The 23,697-nt window shown below is 48.2% G+C and overlaps 1 long non-coding RNA gene across 1 annotated transcript; it reads left to right on the plus strand.

Moving 5' to 3' along the window:
• Positions 1–16,565: 16,565 nt before the first annotated feature.
• LOC121337200 lies at positions 16,566–21,873 on the plus strand. The gene is made up of 3 exons (XR_005952863.1): positions 16,566–16,682; positions 21,539–21,599; positions 21,672–21,873. It is a non-coding gene; the product is annotated as an uncharacterized LOC121337200 (long non-coding RNA).
• The last annotated feature ends 1,824 nt before the right edge of the window (positions 21,874–23,697 follow it).

The raw sequence follows: 23,697 nt of genomic DNA on the forward strand, positions 1-23,697 counted from the left end.
GCAGCCAGTGAAGATTGCCCTACCCAAAAATTGAGCTGGAAATCAAATTCACCTATCCGGGTAGGGCAGTGGCCGCTCAATAAGCAAAAATTAAAGGCGCTCACGGAGCTTGTACAGGAGCAGCTGGAAAAGGGTAACATCATGGAGTCCACATCACTGTGGAACTCCCGTCTTTGTCATTAAAAAACCAAACAAAGACAAATGGCGGCTCCTGCACAACCTCCACCAAATTAATAATGTTATTGAAGACATGGGTGCTCTCCAGGCAGGGATGCTGTTCCCAACCGTGCTTCCTCAAAATTGGAAATTGGCCATTTTAGACATTAAAGATTGCTTTTTTCAAATTCCCTTACACTCGGACGATGCCCCGTGCTTTGCCTTCTCAGTTCCTACCATCAACCGGGAAGCCCCAATTAAAAGATATCATTGGCGGGTCCTTCCTCAGGGCATGAAAAACAGTCTTGTGATCTGCCAATGGTATGTCTCTTTCTTCTTGTCCCCTGTCCAAGAGGCAGCAAAAGATTCCATCATCTTACAATACATTGATGACATTCTGGTGTGTGCTCCTGATGACAGCGCACTTACCCACATGCTTGTCCTGACAATCAATGCATTGACTTCTGGAGGGTTCGAGCTTCAGGAAGAGATTCAGAGGATGGCACCCTGGAAGTACCTCGGTCTGGAAATTACAAAGGGGACCATCGTTCCACAAAAATGGGCCATCAACAGTCAAATTAAAACCTTGGCCAATGTCCACCAGCTGTGTGGGTCTTTGAATTGGGTAAGACCTTGGCTGGGTATTCCCACGGAAGACCTAGCTCCCCTTTTCAATCTTTTGAAAAGGGGAGAGGAGCTTAGTTCTCCCAGGACCCTTACCCAGGAGGCCACCACAGCCTTAGAAGAGGTACAAAACATCATGTCACTGCTGCGCTGCTGGCAGAGTCTCTCTACTCCCCTGGGCAGGGGAGGAGATTGCACCGGATGAGCTGAAGGCACAGCAGCTGACAGCGGGGGGCACCTCCCAGATGCGCCGGGGGCGTCCGGGGAGTGCCTCTGCAAGAGGCAGCAGTGGGCAGCAGGAAGGCGAAGTAGAAGAAAGAAAAGAGGGACTCTTCTCAGGGGTAAAATCCAGAGGTTTATTGTCTCCAGGAGAGCCAGCTGAGAAAAGACCATGAGCAGGGAATACAGCAGTTTATAAAGGGGGCGGAACATTGGGGTGGGGACAAAATGTCAACCAATGAGGGAGAACTTGGGAGGGATCAAACTCGTGAGAAACATGCCGGCTAGCCAATAGGGAATGTGACAGGGAGGGACTCTTGTTCCTAATCCAATCACCCACTGAAGAAGGGAGAACTTTCTGGAAAGAAAGAAGGAGTCAGTGGGTGATGGACAGGAACTTGGGGAGGGATTGACAGAAGGTAACCAGGGAAACAGGGGAGGAGACAACAAATTGACACTCTCAAAGGGAGGGGTTACCAGGGCAGGAGGGAAGGGGACTCCCAGGACCGAACCATTATAACTTTAGGGAGAAACAGAACAAACCAAATGAACCATGCACCACAACATGTCACAGAGACAAGCACACCGGTATAATCCAGACTTACCATTCAGTTACATCATCCTGGGAAAATTGCCTCACCTGCATAGGTTCATTTCCCGGTGGGATTCCTCCGTCAAAACAACTAAGGACCAGGGCTTGAAGGACCCTCTCTTGATCATAGAGTGGGTTTTCCTCAGCCACCATAGGTCCAAGACGATGCCATGGCCACACGAGTTGGTAGCTGAGTTGATCCGGAAGGCCCGCCTCCAGATCTGGGAACTGGCCAGTGTTGATTTCACATGCATACATATTCCTATCCAATTGAATTCGGGCCACCTAGCAAAAGCCATGTTGGAGCATTTGCTCTTGGAAAATGAGGCTCTCCAATTTGCTTTAGATTCATATACTGGGCAAATTCCAATTCATAAACCGGCCCACAAATTGTTTAAGTCGGTTGTCCAATTTAAGCTTTCCATAAAAATAATTCAGAGTCGGAAACCTTTGAAAGCTCTGACCGTTTTACAGATGCGTCCAGCGCATCCCAGAAGTCGGTAGTGACTTGGAGGAATCTGCAAACTCGGCAGTGGGAGATGGATATTGTAAAGTGTTGTATCGTGCTTTTTGTTTTATCAGTAGGTCTATGGTTTGATTTGTGATTTAGTGGTTTTCCTTGGTGCTGGTTTTCTTTTGTCTCCACCCTTTTCCCAGAGATGTCATCAGCTAGTTTCTAGTTTCTATTTCTCCAAACTTTACCCATTTCCTAAAACTGTTTTTCTTCCTTGGAAGTTTATTGGTTCACTACTGTTATTCCCTGCCTAGGTTTTTACTCCCAACTCTCCTGATTTGTTGGAAGTTGAGTCTGCCCCTGCCTTTCGCCTGAGATATAAGTCTTTGTTGGCCCCTTAATCGGGGCCCAGGAAGAGAAAGGGGAAATTTGTCGTCAAATAAAGTTTCCCTGGGACCCGTGTGCGCTGCCTGCTTTTATACTGTGCCGAAACAACTGACAACTGGGATTCAACGGAGCTCCAGGGGGAAAAACTGCCCCCCCCCCACTCTTAACATCAGCTAGTCGGGGAAAGAGAAGCGGCAGTAAAGGTTGAGGGATCACCTCAAATTGCCGAGTTGGCCGTGTTGGGAAGGATGAAAGTTTGACAAGAAAGTCTCACAAATATGTATGCTTGACAGAAAGATTTTTGTATGTAGAAGCTGAGGAAGGAATAGAGATGGAAGTAAATTTTGATATAGAAGAAAAGAATTGCTGAGCCAGTCTTAGTGGATAACAAAGGAGGCAAAGGGTATGTTAGTTAGAAGGGGGTTTTTATGACTTAGAGCAAAGGATAAACCCACCTCAAACAAGAAGATGCTTTTACCAAGCAGAAAGATAGCACAGGCAAACAAGTCAGCAAATGTTTCAAGTAGAAAAAAGGTCTCAGAATTTTCCACTGCAAGAAAACTGAAAAACAACTTCTGGCTTAAACTGTAATGTACTAACTTTTAGTGATTGGAGAGCAGTAACATGAATATGGTAATCATAGTAGTTGTGATAGGCTGTAGATAAAAGTTAAGGTATAGATTGGTTCTATTGTATTAAGATGCTCAGTAAAGAAAAGTATATAATGCATTTGTAACCTAAACTAAGGGTCTCCAGGCCTGCCTGCAGATGCAGCTGACAGCTGTAAGCACAGGCTCTGTCGCCCATGACCCTGGACTGCTGTAACACCTTGGATGTAATAAACTGCATTTGGAAGAGCCACCTGGAGTCCCGCATCTCTCATTCAGGCTCTTACAGGCCGCAGTCGTCAGAGTCTTTGAAAGGTTTTCTGAACCATTCAGTCTGGTTACCGACTCTGCCTATGTAGCCGGTGTTGTTTCCAGGGTAGAGAGCGCCATTTTACAAGTCTCCAATGTGGCTCTGTTCGATTTGCTCTCGAGACTGATAGATCTAGTCTCCTACCGAGAGCAACCATTCTATGTCATGCATGTGAGGTCACACACCGACCTGCCACGGTTCATCGCGGAGGGTAACCGGCATGCCGATGCCCTAGCCGCCCCAGCTGAGATGGCCCCACTCCCTGATGCCTTTCAACAGGAAAAACTCACCCACCAACGGTTCCATCAAAATGCTCCTGGCCTAGTCCGACAATTCCATCTAACAAGGGACCAGGCAAGAGCAATTGTGGCCACATGCTTGCAGTGCCAGGTCTTTCAACTCCCAGCTACAGCAGCCATCACCAACCTGCGGGGACTTAAAAGTTGCAAAATCTGGCAAACTGACATCACCCACATCCCAGGCTTGGGTAAGTTCAAGTATGTGCATGTCTCAGTGGATACCTTTTCTGGGGCCGTCTACGCCTCCGCCGACACAGGGGAGAAAACGACAGATGTCAAAAGACGTCTGTTACACGCTTTCTCCATGCTGGGCATTCCCAAGGAAATTAAAACGGACAATGGGCCGGGGTATACCTCCAGGGAATTCCAGAGTTTCCTGCAGGAGTGGGGGGTAAGCCACAAAACAGGCATCCCTTACTCCCCGGCAGGACAAGCAGTGGTGGAGCGGGCCCACCACAGCCTCAAACGAACTCTAGAACACCAGAAAGGGGCGAGGAAGGTGGAGTCCTCCAGGACCCTTTTTATGATCAGCTTCCTTAACTGTAGCTTTGAGTGCCTGAACCCACCCATCACAAGGCATTTCAACACCTATCAAGACCTGCACCTGAAAGCGAACCCCCCTGTGCTAGTGAAAGACAGAGACCTGGAAGGTGGAAGGCCCCTTTGACCTGGTTACATGGGGTCGTGGGTACGCTTGCATATCCACCCTCACAGGGTTAAAGTGGGTGCCTTCCAAATGGGTCAAACCCTACCTTCCAGGCAAGGCCTGTAATATCGGCATTACTGCACAGGTGGAGGAGGTGGCTTGGCAGCGGAAAAGAAAGGAAGTCCCATTGTCCAGTTCCCCCTCAGACCGAACCCACCCAATCAGAACCCTCAGTTTTAACTTATTTTCTCCATTTATTTCAGTTGGACGCCTACTCATCATGATTGAGATTATGTTGACAGCCCACCCGACCGAAGCCTGGATTGCACCCCAGCCAAAGGCAAACGTCTGGCGGACCCTGGCTCAAGCAATGGGGCAGGACCATTTATGGTTATCAACAGCTTCTGCAGTAGACGCCCTCTCGACTTGCCTTGTGGGAATCCCATTCAGAGTCGATGATTTTCCCCCTCCTTTCTTTCCCGCTTTAAAACCCCTGTTCCCACAATTCGCTCCTGCTACCCATCCTGAACCTTTTATCATGTGGAGAGTGCTCTTAGCAGCACTCAAGCAGGCCACTGAGGAACCCACCGAATTCAATCTGCTTGGCTCTGCATGCACCTCCCTGTGTTTTCAGTTTTTCCCCTACCCTGGGTCAAGTCCGTTTCAGGAGGTCCACCAAGGCAACGTGTGGTACATCGCAGCTAATTGGTGTGAACATGTCGCTCACATAAAAGCACCATCAAGTTTCTACGGACTACCCCAACTCTTACCCAAGGGTGTTTTTCTGATGTGTGGAGACCGAGCGTGGGCTGGCGTTCCCTCTCGTCTGGACAGAGGGCCATGCACTTTTGGGCGGTTGACACTGCTTACGCCCATCTACACCCAAATTTTTGATTGGAAAACAAAAAATGTCACACAAGATTCGGCTTAAGAGGAACACCCACAAAATTAACCCTGAGTGTGACGCTGAAATTGTCCATTGGTCAAAACCAAAAAGTACTGCAGTTTCAATATTTTTGCCATGGGTGGCTGCAGCTAAAACACTCGGGGAATTGGAAAACCTCGAATGCTGGGTGGCTAAGCAAGCAAACTTAACCTCAGCTGCTCTAGCAGACCTCCTAGCAGATGAAGAAACAACGAGGCAAGCGACTTTTCAAAAAAGAGCAAGCTGCCATTGATTTCTTGCTGCTGCTACATAATCATCATTGTGAAGAGTTCAAGGGGCTCTGTTGCATGAACCTATCATCGCAAGCTGAGGACGCCAGGCACACCATCCTCCGAATGTCTGAGGCTCTGGACAACATCAAGCAGCAGACCGTGGACTGGTTGAGGAACCTACTTTCCAATATCGGCATGTCAGGTTGGGTGGGCCCAATCATCAGGATAATTTTAGTTATTATGTTCATTTTATTTTGTTTAGTCTTTGGGTTCTGCATTATTTATAAGTTACTTACACGAATTTTATTCACCACAAAGTTGCAAATTAGTCATGTAGAAGCTCCCCCTGAAACCGCTCCTGCTTCAGGCGAATCCCCTTATGAGGAGATGCACTGGGAGTGAGTCCCTCACAACCCGCAATCATTTTCCGACAATTGTGTTGAATCCACATCAGTTTGAAAATAATTCTAATTTTGTTTTGTTTTTAAACAAAAAGGGGGAGATGTTGTGGTGTGTTGTTTAGTTTCACAGGAGTTGGTTCATTCCGTTACCTCCATTCACAAAAATGGTTCAGTCTTGGGACCCCCCTTCCTCCCTGGTTAGCCCCTCCCCATGTACAAGAGCTGTCAGTTTGTTGTCACCTCCCATTTCCTTGGATTTCTTCTGTTAACCCCTCCCTGAGCTCCTGTCTGTCACCCACTGACCCCTCCCCTTTTTCCAGAAAGTTCTCCTCTGTGCAGTGGGTGATTGGACCAGGAATAAGAGTCCCTCCCTACTACTTTCCCTATTAGCTAGCCAGTGTGTCTGTCATGATTATGCTCCCTCCAGAGTTCTCCCTCATTGGTTGCTGCATTGTACCCACTCAACTGTTCCACCCCCTTTATATACTATTGTATCCCCTTGCTCCTGCTCTTCTCTCAGCTGGCTCCCCTGGAGACAATGAACCTTTGGACTTTGCCCCTGCGAGGAGTCCCTCTTTTCTTCATTTGCTTTGCCTTTCTGCTGCTCACCACTGCCTCCTGCTGAGGCGCTCCCCGGACGCCCCTGGCACATTTGGGAAGTGCCCCCGCTGCTGGCTGCTGTGCCTCAGCTCGGCCGGTGCAATCTCCTCCCCTATCTGGGGGAGTAGAGAATTTGGACAGCAGCACGGCAATATGTCAGCTTCACAAACACTGGGACAACGGTGGGGAATTTCTGAGGAGATCAAGCCGTTGCTTGCCTCCTCCTGACAACAGCCCATGTCTTGAGCCTTTGGGGCTCCTTCCTCAACCCTCAGTGATGCATCCTAACAAAAACTGGACAGGTTGTTTCTCAAATGCCGTAGGCATGTGCTTAATCCAAGTACAAAATACCTACAAATTAAAGGTAGGGAGGAGTAGCTGTCAGCTGGAGGGGGCTTTTGCTCAGATCCTTCTTTGTTACAGCTTCCTCCAGTCTGTTGTGGGGCAGGTGTCCTGAGTGAGACATGGCTGAGGAGAAGCAACATCTCTGCAGAGCTAAGGTGGCAACTTGGCAGTCAGCCGCTGTTAGAACCCACATCCATGGAGGAGAGAGTAACCCAGGCTCTTGTTAATACTCCCTTGGATTGGCTAAGAGTGAGTTGATAATGAATGTATGAATGAATGAATGAACGAATGCATGACTGGTGTTTGTAAATATAAATATATATATATATATATATATATATATATGTATATTTAGGGTTTATTTTGAGCAGTATGGTTGCAGTGAAAAGCAGGTGTTTAGCCATTCCAGTTATTATGATCTATAGTTGTGTAGCAATATGACAACATAAAAATATTACATAAGGAAGTGTAAGAAAGAAAGAAAGAAACATTAAGAGAAACAGAAAAGATGAAGAGGGAAAAAGGTATCTATCAGCTCTCCTAGATCTTGTGATGGGACTTGACTGTTGCAGCTTAGACTTTTGTTGGTCGAAGTGATGGTCATCATCTGTTGGGGATGGGGGAAGAAGCTTCTGAAACACAAACTACAATGGGTGTAGAATGAGGTCAGGCTCAGTGGGAATGCCCAGGTACCTGCCTGGAGAACTAGGAGTTGTGTAAAGGAGGACACTTAGCAAGATAAGAAGCCTTGCAGGATTTGCCTCTTACCAGCCTCAAAGCCATGCAAGGAGTTAATCCCCCTTTGGAGGACCAACTAACCAAGTGGGAATTGGCCAGTTCCCAGTTGACAATTCCTTTGGGAATGTCCGCAAGGAGCAATACAACCAGCATTTCTTGGGTTGCCAGAAAAAGGGTTTTTCCCCCTAAAACCACCCCTGGAGACCCTACCTGGAGAACCCCGAAGGTGTACTGGTAGCCTATGCGCACCAGGCAGTGCAGGGTCAGCTTGAGCACCATGGATCTCTTGAAGGACACAAAATTTGGGACGTTCTCCAGCAGGAAGAAGCACAGATGGTAACAACCGCAGTAACTGCAGGGACAGTGGAATGTCAGCATGGCCAGGGAACACCAGGTGGGGGCCTCACCCCACAAAAATTCCCCTCCACACCCATGAGGGGACTCCAGATGGGGGTCTCACCCCCCCAAAAAAAAACCCCACCACACCCACCTGAGGAAGGAGATCACCAGGGAACTCTTGAAGTAGGAGCGGGAGTGGAGGCATTTCATGCTGCTGAGGTGCTCACATGGAGGGCCCACCACAGGGTAGCTCCATGTTGCCTTTCTGGGGCAGTTTCTGGCCCAAGGAGTGGGTTTTCTTGCCAGCCATGACAAGCTTGAGGAGGGCGTTGCAGTCCTTGGTGAACACCGTGGTGCCAGGGTTCTTGGGCCGGAATGCCTGTGCCGCTGGCTCCTGCATCTTGATGGCCCAGAGCGTCTCTGAGACACCTGCAGGGCACAGCCAGGCCAGGATGGCCAGGGTTGAGTGGAAATGGTCAGGGATGGGTACTAGGAATGGCCAGGGTTGAGCACTGGGAATGGTCAGGGCCTGGCACAGGGAATGTCCAGCAGATTTGCTGACCTGGAGGTCTGCAGCCTCCAGTTCAGCCCCTCTGCAGTAGCCATTGCTCACCAAAGCTCACCACCTCCCTTAAGGGATGCAAACCTGGCCTGCAAAGCACCCCGGCCCTGCCCAAATAAGCGAAGGTTCTGAGTCAATGATCATGAGTAGATAGTCCAGTCTCTCACAGTCACCACTCCAGGCTGTCTCTTGCCTCCAGAATTTCTGCTTTCGGCACCTTCAGATTTACCTCCAAACACCCATAAGAATAAAAACAACACACATCAAAATCTTTCTTCCTCTTGGACCTGGCTTAGTTACAGCATCCTGGGGACTGAAAGCTGGCCTGGCAGGTGGGCCAGAGACATTCCCACAGCTTGGCTGTTGTGCAGCAAGAGGACTCTGTCCTTTACCATCATCATCATGATCATGCCCAGAAAGAAAGGCTGGTGTTACTGACCAGGCCCCTAAAGGGAGGACAGACATCACCCAGGCCAGCAGCCCAGGGCAGCGGCTGCTCAAGCGCAGCCCATCAGGACTGTCTGTGCTGATGGGCCTGTGGGAGTGGTCAGGGGGCACAGGATTCAACCTGAATGACCTCTGTGAAATAGAGTTGTCCTGAGTTTGGAGCAAGTGAGCCCAGGAGCTGGTTCTGGAAATCACCAATCCAGCACCTGGAAAGCTTGTAGCAGCTGTGGCTATCCTGGAACAGACCATGCCTTGTGCATCCAGTTAACAGTGCTTCTCCTAGAAATGGAAGATTTATTCTAGGAAAGAGTTTTGCTGGGGAAGAGGTACCAATGAGTGTTTGAGAGAGAGGAAAACTTACCAGAATACAAGGAACCACCTGTAAACCAGCTTGTTTACTTGTTTGAATTTTGTTTTATTAAGGAAGGGCATGGAGAGTGGGGACCATGTGTCACAAGCCATCAGTAGAGGCTACGATATTCAGAGCTGAGTCCTGCACCCAAGGAGGAACAAGCCCTTGCACCAGGAGATGCTGGGGAAGAGCCAGCTGTAAAGCAGCTGTGAAAACACCTGGGGTCTTGGTCAACCAAAGGCTGAGCAATTTGGAGCTGCTGAAGTGCCCCTGGGGCAAAGGCAACTGACTGCATGCAGGGCTGCAAGAGGCAAAGCCTTGGCAGCAGGTGGAGGAAGATGAGCCACAGCAATGAAGGAGCCACCTTCCTCGTGACCACCACTCTGCTTTGCAGGAAGATTCTCAGCAATGAAGGAGCCACCTTCCTCGTGACCACCACTCTGCTCTGCAGGAAGGTTCTCAGCAATGATGAGATGGTGCTGAGCATGGCCGTGGCTCTGAGCCGCGACCCAAAGGCCAGTGAGAGGCGCCTTCTCCTCCAAGAGGAACTGGTGGTTGCCAAGCTGCAGTAAAACCTTCACAGCTGTGCTCTGAAGGGCCTTTCCTCATCCCTGGCTCTGGGGCCAGAGTGAAGACACCCTGCACCAGTGCTATCCCAACATCAGCAGGGCAGAATGCCAGTGCCCTGCCCCAGGGAGTGCCAGGGAGGCCACCTGCCCCTCACTGCCTGCCTCTGCTCTCTGTAGGCAGGACAACACCCAAAGCTCTGCCTGGCTCTGGACCAGCTATGGGTGCTGAGCAGCAGTGATGGAGAGAAAAGAGGAGGAGCAGCAGAAAAGCAGCAGTCAAGGTGGCAGCTCAAACAACCTAACCTGTCCCACCAGCTCCTGTACTGCCAACTTTTGGGTGAGCTGTCATGGCAGGGCAGGAGAGGTTTCCAGGCATGCACACATCATCCTGGAAATGACCTCTGCCCTCTATGCAGAACCTGGGCAGCGAGTGGATAGGGGCATTTTCATGTCCTGCATCCCCTGGTCACTCTTTGGCCCCCTGAAAGGAAAGGTAAAAGCCTCTGCTTGGGGCACATCAAGGGGTACCAGGGCTTGAGCAGCACCTCTGTCCTGTCCCCACAGCAGCGACAGCTGGCCTCGAAGGGGAAAGTGATTGCACCTTTGGGACATCCCTGCTAGCTGTGGCCAGCACCACAGCAGCACTGGGGCACTCTCCTGATCCTTGCTCTGGTCAGGAGGGCGCCTAAGGCTTTTGCCTTGAGGGACAAGGATCCACAGAGAAAGGGCTGCAACCAACAGGACGAAAAGAGACGGACTCCAGCCATAGCGTACTCCCGTTTTATTGGCTCCAGGGGAACTGACAGCTGAAGACACCAAACTGGCCTCTGACACTAACTTTTAAAGAGGGGAGGACACAGAGGTGGAGTCTGGTCTTCAACTAATCAGCGAGAGGGTGGGAGTGGGGAGAGGATGACGGACACAGTGGAACAACCATTAAGGAAAAGCCTGGGGAGTTCCTGGCCCCCGAACCAATCACTCGATGCCCTGACTGGAAGATTCTAGATGAAAAGGATGGGCCACTGAGTGATGAACAGGGCACCAGGGAGTGACTAAGGAACAGATACATGGGTTGCTAAGGGGAACGGGGAGGGGAAAACTGGACTGAGGGGGCTAGCGAGGAGAGAGAGAGCCAGGGCAGAACCACTACAAACAAAGGGGCACTTGGAAATTGGTTTCAATTTACAACTTAACCAGGCTAAAGCATGTGAAACACACCACAACACCCCACCATGGGGCTTCATCCTGCCCCCGTGTCCCTCCTGCAGGGCTGGGCAGGTGCACATCTGCCCTCGGGCTGGGGAGCAGCCTGGCCTGCGCTCGCCTTTTTTGAGGCTCCCAGGTGCTGAAGGAGCTGTGGGTGGGCAACCTACAGGGGTAATCTGGGGAGTGCTTCAGGAGCAGCCAGGCAGAGGATGCTCAGGAGTAGCTATACAGGGAAACACCACTCTCCAGCTGGGGAGAGCTGCTGCTGCAGCTGTGGGCAGCTCTCAGACAGAGCTGCCTGATAAGAGAGGAGAGGTGGCTTGGGGCTCATGCAGCTCTCTCCTTCTTCACAGGACCAAGGGAGCCCAATTGACTCGTGTCCCATCACTCAAACCCCTGGGGAAGGAGCTGAGCCACTGCTGTGCAGTGAGTGTGCCTCTACTCTGAGCTCTGTGCCTGAGCACTGCTCCCTCCACCAAACCACAGAGACATCACTGCTCATCTTCTGCTTCTTTCTTGCCCTGAGGTGGATGTTGAGCCACCAGGAGACTGGAGAGGCTGATTAAGGACCAGGAAAATGTGAGAGTGGCTGTCTTCCACCCGCCTCTGGCTGTGCTGGGGTGCCAGGGATGTATGGCTAGGAGGGAGGAAGTGCCTGTGGTGCTACTCAGCAAGCAGAGGCTTTGGAGAGCCAGTGGCAGTGCTGGCTCGTCCTTGCTGCTGCCGCTGGCAGGAGCACTGTTGCGTGGGGCAGAGAGGCCGGCGTGCCGGAGGCTGCCAGCTGTGCGCCACGCTCAGGCTGCTGGGGCTGGGTGGCAGCTGGCTGTTGGCCCTTTGTGCTGCGGGGCTGCTCTGTGAGCGCAGCTGGCTTCTTGCACGCTGACCCCCAGCAGGGTTCTGCCATGGCCCCGTCCGACAAGGGAGGACAACCCGGCTGCTCACTTCCCGGGTGAGTTTGGGAAGCAAAGGCAACCTCCTGCTCCGGCTGAGCTGCGCTCCCTTGTAGCCTGAGTGTGGCATCTGTGCAGCTGTGGCACCCTGAGGAGGGACATCCCGTGGATGGGCCAGGGCACCTGCTGGGCAGTGGCCTCTGCAGACAATTGTGCAGGGAGAAGGGAGCCTGCACTGCTGCCCATAGCTTGGAAAAAGGCAGCGCCAGGGCTGGGGTGAATGTCTTAGCACCATGCCACCTCTCAGGAGCACGGTCAAGTTATATAATGAAGATAATTCTACAATGACTTACATTTCAGTTATAAAATTATAACCAGGATTAATTACAACTGTAAGGCCTCCAGGCCAGCTGTTAGCCACTACAACACGTGGATAATCCAGAGCTGGAGTAAATAATGACAGTGACAGAGAGGAAAAAAAAGAAAGCAGCAGGGAATGATCTGCTTGCTTTTGCAGTTAACCTGGTGCAGCCTGCCTCCTGAGCACAACAGATTTTTCATGTTCTGTCACGCATGCATAGTCAGCCCTTTTAGCCCTTCTCCAGGAACTTGAATTGAGCTTGGGGACGGAGCTCAAGTCTCCAAGGCAGAGCAGGAAGCTGGCTCAGGGCACTGGTGCTCCACATCTTCAGGACCTTTTCTTCTAATCACAACTTTGCTTTCGCAAGTCGGAATGTCTGAGGCAAAACGCCCTTTAGTCTGCTCCTCCACACTGAGCTACGTGAGCTTTTCTAAAAGTTTCAAAGACTTGCTCTGTGCCTGAAATATTTATGCAAGACTCTTACTGTCCTCAGGCACACACAGCAAGTGGAAGCTCAAAGTGGGTTTTGAAAATGGAAAAAATTAAGCATGCAGGTGTCCAGCACAATGTGCCAGTGACCATTCCTGCAGGGAGCTGCTGCAGATAAAGCCCTTCTCCATGCTCACCTTGCTCACAACAGTAGGGTTTTGCACCTAAACTTTTCATAAAACGGATCAAATGGACACAGGTCCTTTTTGGTCTATGCAATGAACAGAACGCTGACTTGTAAGACACCTAACATCTGCTACACATCTCTCAATCCGCTTCACAAGGTGTCAGCTTCAGTGTACCACCCCTGAAATGTTTCTACACTAATGCACGCAACATGAGGAACAAACAAGAGGAGCTCCATGGTTTGGCCCAGTCCCAGAGATTTGACTTCGTTGGTGTACGTGAAACCTTGTCGGATGAGTCCTGTGGCTGGAGTGCCCTGTTGAAGGCTCTTCAGGAAGGAAGGCAGGGCAGAGGAGGTGGAGGAATGGCACTGTACGTAATGGAAGATTTAGAATGTATGGGGTTCACAACTGGCAGTGGTACAGCTGAGAGTTCTCTGGGTGAGAATTAATGGGCAAACAGATTATGAGGATGCCATTGTGGGCGTCTACCCAGAACAATGATGCCCATGAATTATTGTGAGATAATAAGTGCAGGAAACCTAAGGGGAATAGGCTGAGAAATGTGAAGGGGAAAAGAGAAATTTGAGGGGAGAAAATAGCAGGAAAAGTGAGGGGGAAAGTGTGAGAAACATGAGGGGAAAAGGCCGAGCATCATGAGTGAAAAAAGGGGAGGAACCACACAGTGGAAAGTAAATATATTCCCCTGTAACGTTCTAAAACAAGGTGGTCTGGAGAGGGGGTTGTCCAAATTTCAACACCCTCTGTCACTTAAGGCAAAGAGTTTGCATTAACAAGAAAGGTCAGAAAACAGGCTTATATTTGTTACAAAAATTTCCATTTCCTACAATATTTTCTTAAAATAGGCACATCTTCATAGCAGAGGTACTGGGCTTCCACCATCTACTGATAAAATTAATTCCGTGGACAAACCTAAACCCTGAAGAAAAGAACAGACCAGAAAACAAGCAAACAAACAAACAAACAAAACAAAACCAACTTAAATATATGATATATGCAAAATGAGAGAAGCAGTTAACAATGAAACTTTTTTATTGCAGAAGTTCACTACTAACTTCTGTAAACTTAGACTAACTAATCCTAGGTTTTGAATAAATAAGCTACTGTTCAAGATTGACATAAATAATCCTAGAGAGACTAGTCTTCAGTTTGAAATAAAAAAGCCAGAGCTCACAGACGTTATCTGGCTAAAGCAGATGACTGGTGCCAGGACTCCACTTGCTGCTTATCAAATTCAGATACTGATTCCTGAATATGGGACAGCTTTTTGTGGAGATACTGGTACCTACTCTTCACTTCAGAGTAGCTGGAGCTACTCTATGAAGGAGAAATAAAAATTAGGGCATGCAAACCTTTCTGCAGAGTTTACAATTTCATGTCTTTTCCTTTAAAATAGCCTTGAGCCAGACTCAGCAGTTACCACACCTTGCAGAAGGGGTGTCACACATGCCTGTTGTAGCTGCTGATAATCCACTAGGAGTCGATGAAGCAACATTTTCATGGAAAAAACCTCCCATGAAGACAACATGAAGAACATTTTACTACCACAAGAAAATGCTAACTTATGTAAAACACAAAAAATACACTCAGTTTGACTCTAGAAATTTTCTTGTCTGTGAGCCATCACTTTTCTGGGAGGTTTGCAAAAATCCCCAACTCCCAGCATCACTCAGAATCTGAAATTAAGCCTCTCAATAGGTAACAGAAGGAGCATATGCTCTAGGACTCTGCTTGGTGCACAGGAAAGATGGGAGCTAATGTCTTTACAAACAACTTGACAGGGTGAAGGTCTTGAAGAGAAATGAGTGTTTGTGTCTTTGAGATGGCTCTTAACTTGACTACAGTTTAAACTCCTGAACTTTAGGGTAAGAGAACAAATGGGTCCACTCAGAGTCTCTTGCAGAGGCCAGACAGCCTGAACTTCTGAACTTCGGAGGAAAATGACAGGTTTAACAGGTGCCACAGCGGCAAGGGGGTGGAAGGGCGCCACGACCTTCCTGAAGAGTGTCCTGAGAAGGATGGCTCAGGGGCACAGGCACTTCCTTCTCCCAGCCCAGTGTGCAGTGTATGCCTTTGGCTTTCTTCTTCTGGGCAACATGGAGAAAGAGACAAGAGCTGTGTATGGTGTTCCACAGAGTAGCAGCCCTTATTAAGAGCAGAGCCCTGTCTCAAGAGAGCCAGGGACAGAAACTCTCGGAACCGAGCAAAATGGGGATTATATAGGTAAGGTGAGGGGGTGGGACAAAACTGGTAACCAGTGGAGTAAGGGCTCAAGGGTGGAGCTCAGGGCGGTCCACAAAGGGAAGGACCAATGAGTAATTGGGGATCAACACAAAGTGCAAAGATCTCTGAGGGCGGTATTTGCTCACCCTAACTAAAGTCAGTGGCTCAGGGGTTGGTCCTCCAGGGGAGCACAGCAGGCTTTTCTCTGGCTGGATCTCAGGTCCGCACAAATCCCCCTCCTTTATTTAATAAAAAGGCTTACCCAAGAGACCCTGTGAGTAACTTCTTAAAACAGCTGAACACACATAAGAAAATAAAAACAATTAAAAGGACCCAAATATCGCCTGCAGGGGGGCTATGTACAAATCACAAATGGGGAAGGACTGCTAGGAATGTGCCTTGAGCCGTTTTATTTTCCAGCATCAGTCTCATTACATGGTTATGACAATGCAAAGATTCCATCAGCTGACATCCCAGGCAGCAGACCAACAACTTACTGTTACAACTTACCTTAGAAGTTTTTTGACCAATCACACAAAGCAAAAGCATATTGACAGTAGTTCCATCCAATCACTGTAAGCACACGGACCTTTGGTTAAAACAGTGCTTGCTTATTTGGAATACAATACCTGCTTGTAAGCCTTAAAACACAATGCACAGAGCTCCATTATTAAGCTTAGAACTTCCTAATATCTCACTAGATACACTTCCTAATATCTCACTAGATACACTTTTCTGCAGCTTAGGGAGTTATTCCAGCCAAGTGTTAATACACAGACCATTGTTCTATCTGTCCTTACTTTTCCACTTCTTACATATTTTTTCTGCTGACCTATCTTATGGCTACTGCTTAGCTCTAACCACAGTTCTGCTGTCTCTGAGGCCTGCCTTTTGCAGCTTTCCCAAAACCCTCGGATTTTATGAATTCCCACACTCCAGCAGCAAAGAAACCCACACGTCTCTCCAAGACAAATCAAAATATGACAGATCCTCAATGGAAAATACAGCTGTTTTCTAGGAACTGCACAGAAAAATGTCTCCAAGTTTATTCGCTTAAAAGCCTGGGTAAATCCAGGCTCATAATCATGCTACCCAAGAATTTACCACCAGAGTGAACACACCGAACTCCAACAGACAGGGACAGGAGCACACAAACTGCACACACATCCCTCGCACCCGCACTTGGAACCATCTTCCTGCTGAGCTGAAGGACAAGACGCCACCGGAGCACCCCGGGCACTCCAGCTTCACTGCAAGGCACCGGCAGCCTTGAAGGTGCAAAGCGAGCACAGGTGGGAGCTCTTACTGTCCGCAGCGAGCCCGGAGGAGCTCCCACACGGCACAGCCCCCCGCAGGCACGGCTCCGGGCGCAGCCGGGGTCGCTGTGCCCCGCGGGGCCGCTGCCCGGGCGCTGTCGCGGCTCCTCCCGCGGGGCGGAGCTGGCGCGGCCCCGGCGCGGCCCGGGGAAAACCCGAGAGAGGGCGGAGAGCCCAGGAGACGGGGGAGAGCCTGACAACCGGGGAAAATCCCGAGTAGAGTGGAGAGGACCTGGGAAATCGGGGTAAGACGTGGGAGAGGAGAGCCCAGCAGCGGGAGCCCGGGAGCGGCGGCTCCTGCAGGCGGACCGGGAAGCAGGAGAGGCCGGGCTCAGGGAGTCCTGCAGCCGGGCCGACAATGGGCGCGGGTCAGTGCGTTTCGGGAGAGTGTGGCTGCGGGGCTGGGTCCGGAGCCGGAGGCAGGTGGAGAGCGCTGCTCGGCAGCCCCGGCGGCGCTGAGAGCACAGCCCTGCCCGGGGAGGCAGCGCCGTGGGCACCGCTCGGGTTCCCGGCGAGGCGATGGCTCCGCTCGGGTTCCCGGCGAGGCGATGGCACCGCTCGGGTTCCCGGCGAGGCGATGGCACCACTCGGGTTCGCCGCCGGGTCCGCGGCAGCTCGGAGCATCGGTCCCTCCCCGGGCACAAGGGTCACCTGCGCCAGGTGCACCAGAGCATCGCCTCTGCCTTGAGGACTTGCAAGGAGCAGTGCCGGGCAGGGACTGCAGATGCCCATTGGTGGCAGAGAAAAAAGAGCAAGGAATCTTCCCTGGGAGCATCTAGGGAATTCGGAGTGAGGTGTCACTGCAAAGTCTGTTAAGATGCACTCACAAGGATACTCTTGCACTTGGCTCAGAACATGGGAAAGAAGTGGGCAGACACAAATCAGAAGCTGCAATATCCAGGGATCAGTTATCGGAATGAAATGTTACAGAACGGCTGGAATGCTTAATGGATGACTAATTACCACTTGCCAAGTAATCTGAAGTTGTTAAGGGCAGCATAGTTATCTCCCAAAAATGACTCAGGAGCCATGATTAAGAAAATTCTGAAGAAAAGCTTACAGACCTACATTTTAATGCAGTTGGTGAGGGTTTGATAAATGAAATCTGCTCCAATTTTCCTAAAGGTTTGTGTTGCGTTTTTTTTCACACATGCATGCAAAATTTGAGAATCTAAGGTAAGGTCTTTTTATAAGGGATATGGAAGAGACAGGTCTTCAGTCAGCAATATGTCAGTGAGAGGCAGCTGAGCCGTGGTTACTGAGAAGAACAGCCCTGCAATAGAAATGCGATCCTGTGCTGCCTCTGCCAGAGATACTGGGATGGACAGAGTGAGCAAGGCTCTGTCAGCTCGCAGGATTATTTCCACAGAGGGGCTGCAACAAAACGAGAAGCCAAAAGAAACAAGCTCATTGCCTGATTCCAGAACTGCCTTTGTCCCTGCTGGAAGACAAGTAGGTGCTTCAGACATTAAAGGCCGCTTAGCCCTTTGCAGGACCAGCCCAGAATGATAAGATCTACAGTAAAACGATGTGGGGGATTTGGAGTTTTTGTGCTCACTGGGTGGGAATTGCTTCAGTTGCTGTTTTGAAGGGCTTGCCTGAGTTGTCATACTAAAATACAGAAAAAAAAGGCAAAAAGAAAAAAGCGGTGCTTTTGCTGAATGAAGCCACATTGTATCTGTCTTTCAGAAAGGAAGAAAGAAAACACAAATTGCTACTGAAACTCTCCTGTTCCCTTCCAAATCAGTTCACTACTTAAGCACAGCCCTCAGGCACATCCCCGCTTCTCTCTCTCCCAGCAGCTCCGAGCGGCACTGCACAGCACTTGCTGTGCGCCAGAGAACACAAAGCAGGCTGGCCTGTCGTGGCACCCCCAGTGTTCTGGGAGGGTGGAACAGATGAACAAAACTCTCAAAAATGTATTGACTAAATTGATCGAAGAAACAAAAATGAATTGGCTGAAGTGTTTGCCCCTAGCGCTTTTGCTCATCAGAACAAGACTCCGGTCTGATATAGGGATTTCACCCCATGAAATGAGGTTTGGACTGCCATTCTTGTTAACACCCTATAGCACAGGAGACTATTTGGAAGGAGAAGAAGCTACTAGAAAATATTTAGAAGTCATTGGAAGAACCCTGGAAGAACTTAGAAAAGAAGATACCTCCCCCAAACCTCCCCTCTTGACACAAAAGCACATGACATTAACCCAGGAGATTGGGTTTTGATAAAATCCTGGAACAGTGGACCATTAATGCCTAAATTTGAAGGCCCCTTTCAGGTACTCGTCATTGCTAATTTGGCTGTGCAGACCAGAGAAAAGGGTTGGACCCACATCACGAGAATTAAAGGACCAATCCCGCCCCCGAACATTGGACAGGATTTGTCAGTGTCTCCCTCTGGTATTGGACCAGATTCCACTAACTCAGGACAGGATTCAACCACATCAGGAGTTAATTCAGCTGAGTATACTATTATAAAAGGACCAAATGACTTAAAGTTGACACTCAAAAGGAAGAGCCAAAAAGACTGATGAACTGCATAGAAAAGAGTTTAGAATCATAACATATCTTAAAGTGTTTTAAGAAATTTGTAAAAGTTAAAAATTGTTAGTAAGTAATTATGGAACTTAGTACCAAAGACTCCAGGTTAATCTTCTACAGAGTGCTCCCCTAAGAGACGAAATTAGTAAGGACAGATCAAGAGAAGGTTAACCAGAGAAGCAAATAGAAGAGACGCTAAAGAGCTTGGAAACTTCTTCTCAGTAAAATCTTCAAGAGGCAAGGCCGGGTGGGCAGGCTGTGCAAGATGACCCATACTGGACTCTTGGGAAGGGTAGTAGTGATGGCTCTGATTGCTGGTGGAGCCCTGGGGAGCCCAGGAGAGCCGTGCAGTGAGTGCTACCAACCTCTCTATGAGAAAGAAGTAAGCTCCTTGTTGAGAGTCCACACCAATTTAAACTATGATTGTGTTAACCTCTCCCAACTGATCCTTTATCAAGAGAATGAGAAAATATATTGGGTAGGCCTGGAACTCCACCACCTTTAGGCAGCCACTCCTGGGAGAGTACCCTGTAGGAGAGGCCTGGTGGTGCTTTAAATGTGATGCTACTGAAGCAATCCTGCTAAATCTAGTCAAAGGAAAAGAAATAGTAAAAGCAATAAGAGAATTAGACCATTTAGCAATACCCAGAAGTAAAAACCTAATAAGAGAAGAATGTATGTTAAAGAAAGGGAAGGGGTACAGTACACCAGTAGAAAGAATGGCTTGTAAAAGGTATTTAGCAGTAAAAGACTCTGCTACCCGGTGGGTCCCAAGAGATCCTAATAGAATTTGGTCTGTTAAAGAAAAAGAAAACAAGTGCATTTACCATAAAACATATAGACTTTATGAGTGTGATAAAAAAGAGATAAACCTCTTTTGGAGAATGAAAGAAATTTCTAAATATTGGGAGGGCACAACAAAAACTAATATATTTCAGGAGACCTCTAAACACCTGTTTTGGATCTGTTGTACTACAGCATCCACTAAATTGCCAAGAGACTGGTCTGGCAGTTGCCTCATTAGAATTATAAAACAAGCTTTCTTTATATTACCCAAAGAATCTGAATCAAGTTTAAGAGTTCCTATATGCAATGATTTAAGAAAAACCAAACTGAAGAAGCGATATATATTAAACAAAATTATGAAGCTACAAAAGCAGTTTTGGAGATAATATCTAATCAGACCGTATTAGCTCTTAATCATATTAATGACCAACTCATCCAAACCAAAACAGTAATTTATCAAATCAAATTAGTTGTAGCAGTCATTAGAAACATCTGAAACGAAATAAGAAAACTAGCATAGGTAAGAAACCAAGAAAGGACTCCTGCATGTGATTCCAGTTGGTGGGATAACCTATGGACTTTCAAAAGAAGTTGGAAAACTATAACCTTCTTCACTGTGCGTACACTTGTTAGTTTGCTCTTCTTATTTCCCTTCTTAATTAAAATAGCCACTAAATTGCCAAGAGACTGGTCTGGCAGTTGCCTCATTAGAATTATAAAACAAGCTTTCTTTATATTACCCAAAGAATCTGAATCAAGTTTAAGAGTTCCTATATGCAATGATTTAAGAAAAACCAAACTGAAGAAGCGATATATATTAAACAAAATTATGAAGCTACAAAAGCAGTTTTGGAGATAATATCTAATCAGACCGTATTAGCTCTTAATCATATTAATGACCAACTCATCCAAACCAAAACAGTAATTTATCAAATCAAATTAGTTGTAGCAGTCATTAGAAACATCTGAAACGAAATAAGAAAACTAGCATAGGTAAGAAACCAAGAAAGGACTCCTGCATGTGATTCCAGTTGGTGGGATAACCTATGGACTTTCAAAAGAAGTTGGAAAACTATAACCTTCTTCACTGTGCGTACACTTGTTAGTTTGCTCTTCTTATTTCCCTTCTTAATTAAAATAGTGACATCTGCCATACAGAATAACCTAAGGATCTCTAAAGAAATTAACCTGAAAAAACCAAAAAAGTAATGAAGTTGAGTAACTATGATCACCAAAGTGCTCAGGAAATTTATAATCAATACAAAAAATATAAGAAATTCTATGTTAATGAGCCAAAAATTGCAAGTTGATGCAAGCTGAAGCTTAAGCCTTAAAAGGGGAGGGACTGTTATGAGTAAAAAGTTATCCATTTTTTTTTAAGGTTGCAGAGTTAAAACAGGTTGGACCAGTTGCTGTTGAATTGAAGGTTAGCTTCATGTTGCAGTCACCTGTTGTTGAGAGTTCTTCTTCGATGTCGAGCAAGGCTCTAAGGGGAGGGACTGTTATGAGTAAAAAGTTATCAATTTTTTTTTAAGGTTGCAGAGTTAAAACAGGTTGGACCAGTTGCTGTTGAATTGAAGGTTAGCTTCATGTTGCAGTCACCTGTTGTTGAGAGTTCTTCTTCGATTGCCTGTTAATGCTTGGTAATCAGCCATTGTCCCCCCTGCTGCTTGCCAGGGAGTGACACTGGACCCTGCAGGTAGCAGGGGAAGAGAGTGACATCAGAGCTGGTATGCAGATGAGAATGCATCTCACCAGATTTTGCAATTTTCCAGGAAAACACCCCTAAAAACAACGACCCAACATGGAATTAAGAGACCTAAGGAATGTCTAAAGGTGAGGAACTTAATCCAGTATCTGCTAAGATCCTTTTTACTTCTCACCCTAACCTGAAAATATGTTAACTAGAATGAGGATGTGGAATGTTGGACGGAAAAAGCAGAATTCCCACTACTGCCTGGAGGACGGAAGCCCCAGCTCTGCCTGCAGACCAGTGGACACAGCTGCGTCATCCTCCTCCGTGCCACTACTGGGAGCAGCGGCGGCGTGGGTGACCTTTTGTTTCTCCCCAGCCTGAGCTGAATCTTTTCAATAAAGGCATTAAAAAGGAGAAAGATCTCCTGCCCATTTATTTCAGCTTGGGGGCTCTCTGGGATAGCCACACCGGAAGAGGACACCAGGACTGGGACGGCCGCCCACCCTGGACCTGCAGGACAGCTGGCTATCAGGACCAGAGAAGATCAGCTTGGGACAGAGACATGGAGCAGCGCCGGACTGACAGAGGTCAGGCATGAGGTCTGGCAGAGGAAGCCTATCTCGAGTTTTTTCAAGCCCTGATATGTAAGTCCTGATGGGGAAAATCAGGCAAACCAAAAATCAGACCATAGTTTTGTTTGAAGTCCTCACGAGAGAGGTTAGGCAAACTCACAAGTCCTGAGAAGGATTCAGGCAAGTTCAAAAGTCCTGCAGGCAAACAATGTCCTGACAAAAGGAGGTCAGGCAAACTCAGCCTCAGAGGCCAGGGTCTCGAGGTTTTTTTGTTGAGTCTTGGTGAAAGAGGCCGAGGTCTCAACAAAGTCCTGACAAAAAGGGGTCAGGCAAATTGGAGTTTTGGCGGAGGAGGCTGGGTCTTCTTAAATAGCATATATTTCCTTTAGGGTAGAGGCATCTTCATGATTTTTTTTGAAGCCTGAAAAAATTGGAGGGTGTAATACTAAGAAAAGTGGCCAGAGACTGAAGAATGTACCCCCCATAATCCCCTAGGTGAACTATTAGAGAGATGGGACTCTATAGAGGCCACAGAAGGATTAGATAAAGTTAAGATGATTCATTACTGTCCAGAAGTGTGGCCAGAATTAGATGTGCAAGGAGGATGGCCGTGGTGTGGGACAAAAGACAAGTGGATGTGTCAACAACTGAGTCACTATCTGACAGCTCGAGAGGATACTGATCCCGAACAATTATTATATGTAGCTTGTTGGTTAGAGTGCTATAGAGGATGAAGGAGTGCAAATTTGTAAGGTGCAGAGGAAGAAAGAGTGGAATGAAGGAGGGGATGCTGGAGTTAAAAGTTGGGACCCCCTGGACTACTTGCCTCCTGATGCCCCTCCACCTTATAACCCTCTCCTTCGAGCACCTCAAATAGGAGATCCAGCTCTTCCTCCGGCTGCCATGGTGGCCATTCCCTCATCACCCGCTTCAACTCCTTTAGCTGCTTCTGCACCACCACTAATACCTACTACACCTGCTGCATGCTCCACCCTTTCTCCCCCCCTACTGCTGTCCCTCCACCTCCTCCTAATTGGGACACAAATGCCTCCTTACCTGATAACCTCTTATCACCAGGTACAGCCGTTGACCTACAGCAGGTCCAGGTTAATGCTAATACCCCTCAAATGAGTAGTTCTGTGTCTGAAGATGGGCCATACTGTGGTACCCGATCCAGGACCTCCAAGGTAGAGAGACTTTTTTTCCCCTTAGAGAAGCTTCTATGGGAGGAGTAGCGGGAGGTGTGGGTTTTGTGAATGCTCCTCTAACTGCTTCTGAGGTGAGAGGATTCAAGAAGGAGTTAGGGAATTTAGTTGAAGACCCTGTGGGCATTGCCAACCAAGTGGATCAATTCTTAGGTCCAAATATCTACACTTGGGGGGAGATGAATTCCATTCTAAATATATTATCTTCCCCAGAAGAGTTCCGAATGACTAGAGCTGCTAGCATAAGAATTTGGGAAAAAGATAACCGTCCAGGATCCCAAGTGCCATCAGGTGAAGACAAACTGCCACTAGCGGATCCCAATTGGAACCCTAATCAGGAGGGAGGGAGGAAAGCCATGACGGAGTACAGGTCTCTGATAATTTGGGGGATCAGAGAATCAGTTCCCAAAGCAACTAAAACAAAATTGGCATTCGAAGGTGCACAAGAGAAGGATGAAACT

The sequence above is a fragment of the Onychostruthus taczanowskii genome, unplaced genomic scaffold, assembly GCF_017590055.1.
Source record: "Onychostruthus taczanowskii isolate IOZ18803 unplaced genomic scaffold, ASM1759005v1 scaffold255, whole genome shotgun sequence".
Taxonomy (NCBI): domain Eukaryota; kingdom Metazoa; phylum Chordata; class Aves; order Passeriformes; family Passeridae; genus Onychostruthus; species Onychostruthus taczanowskii.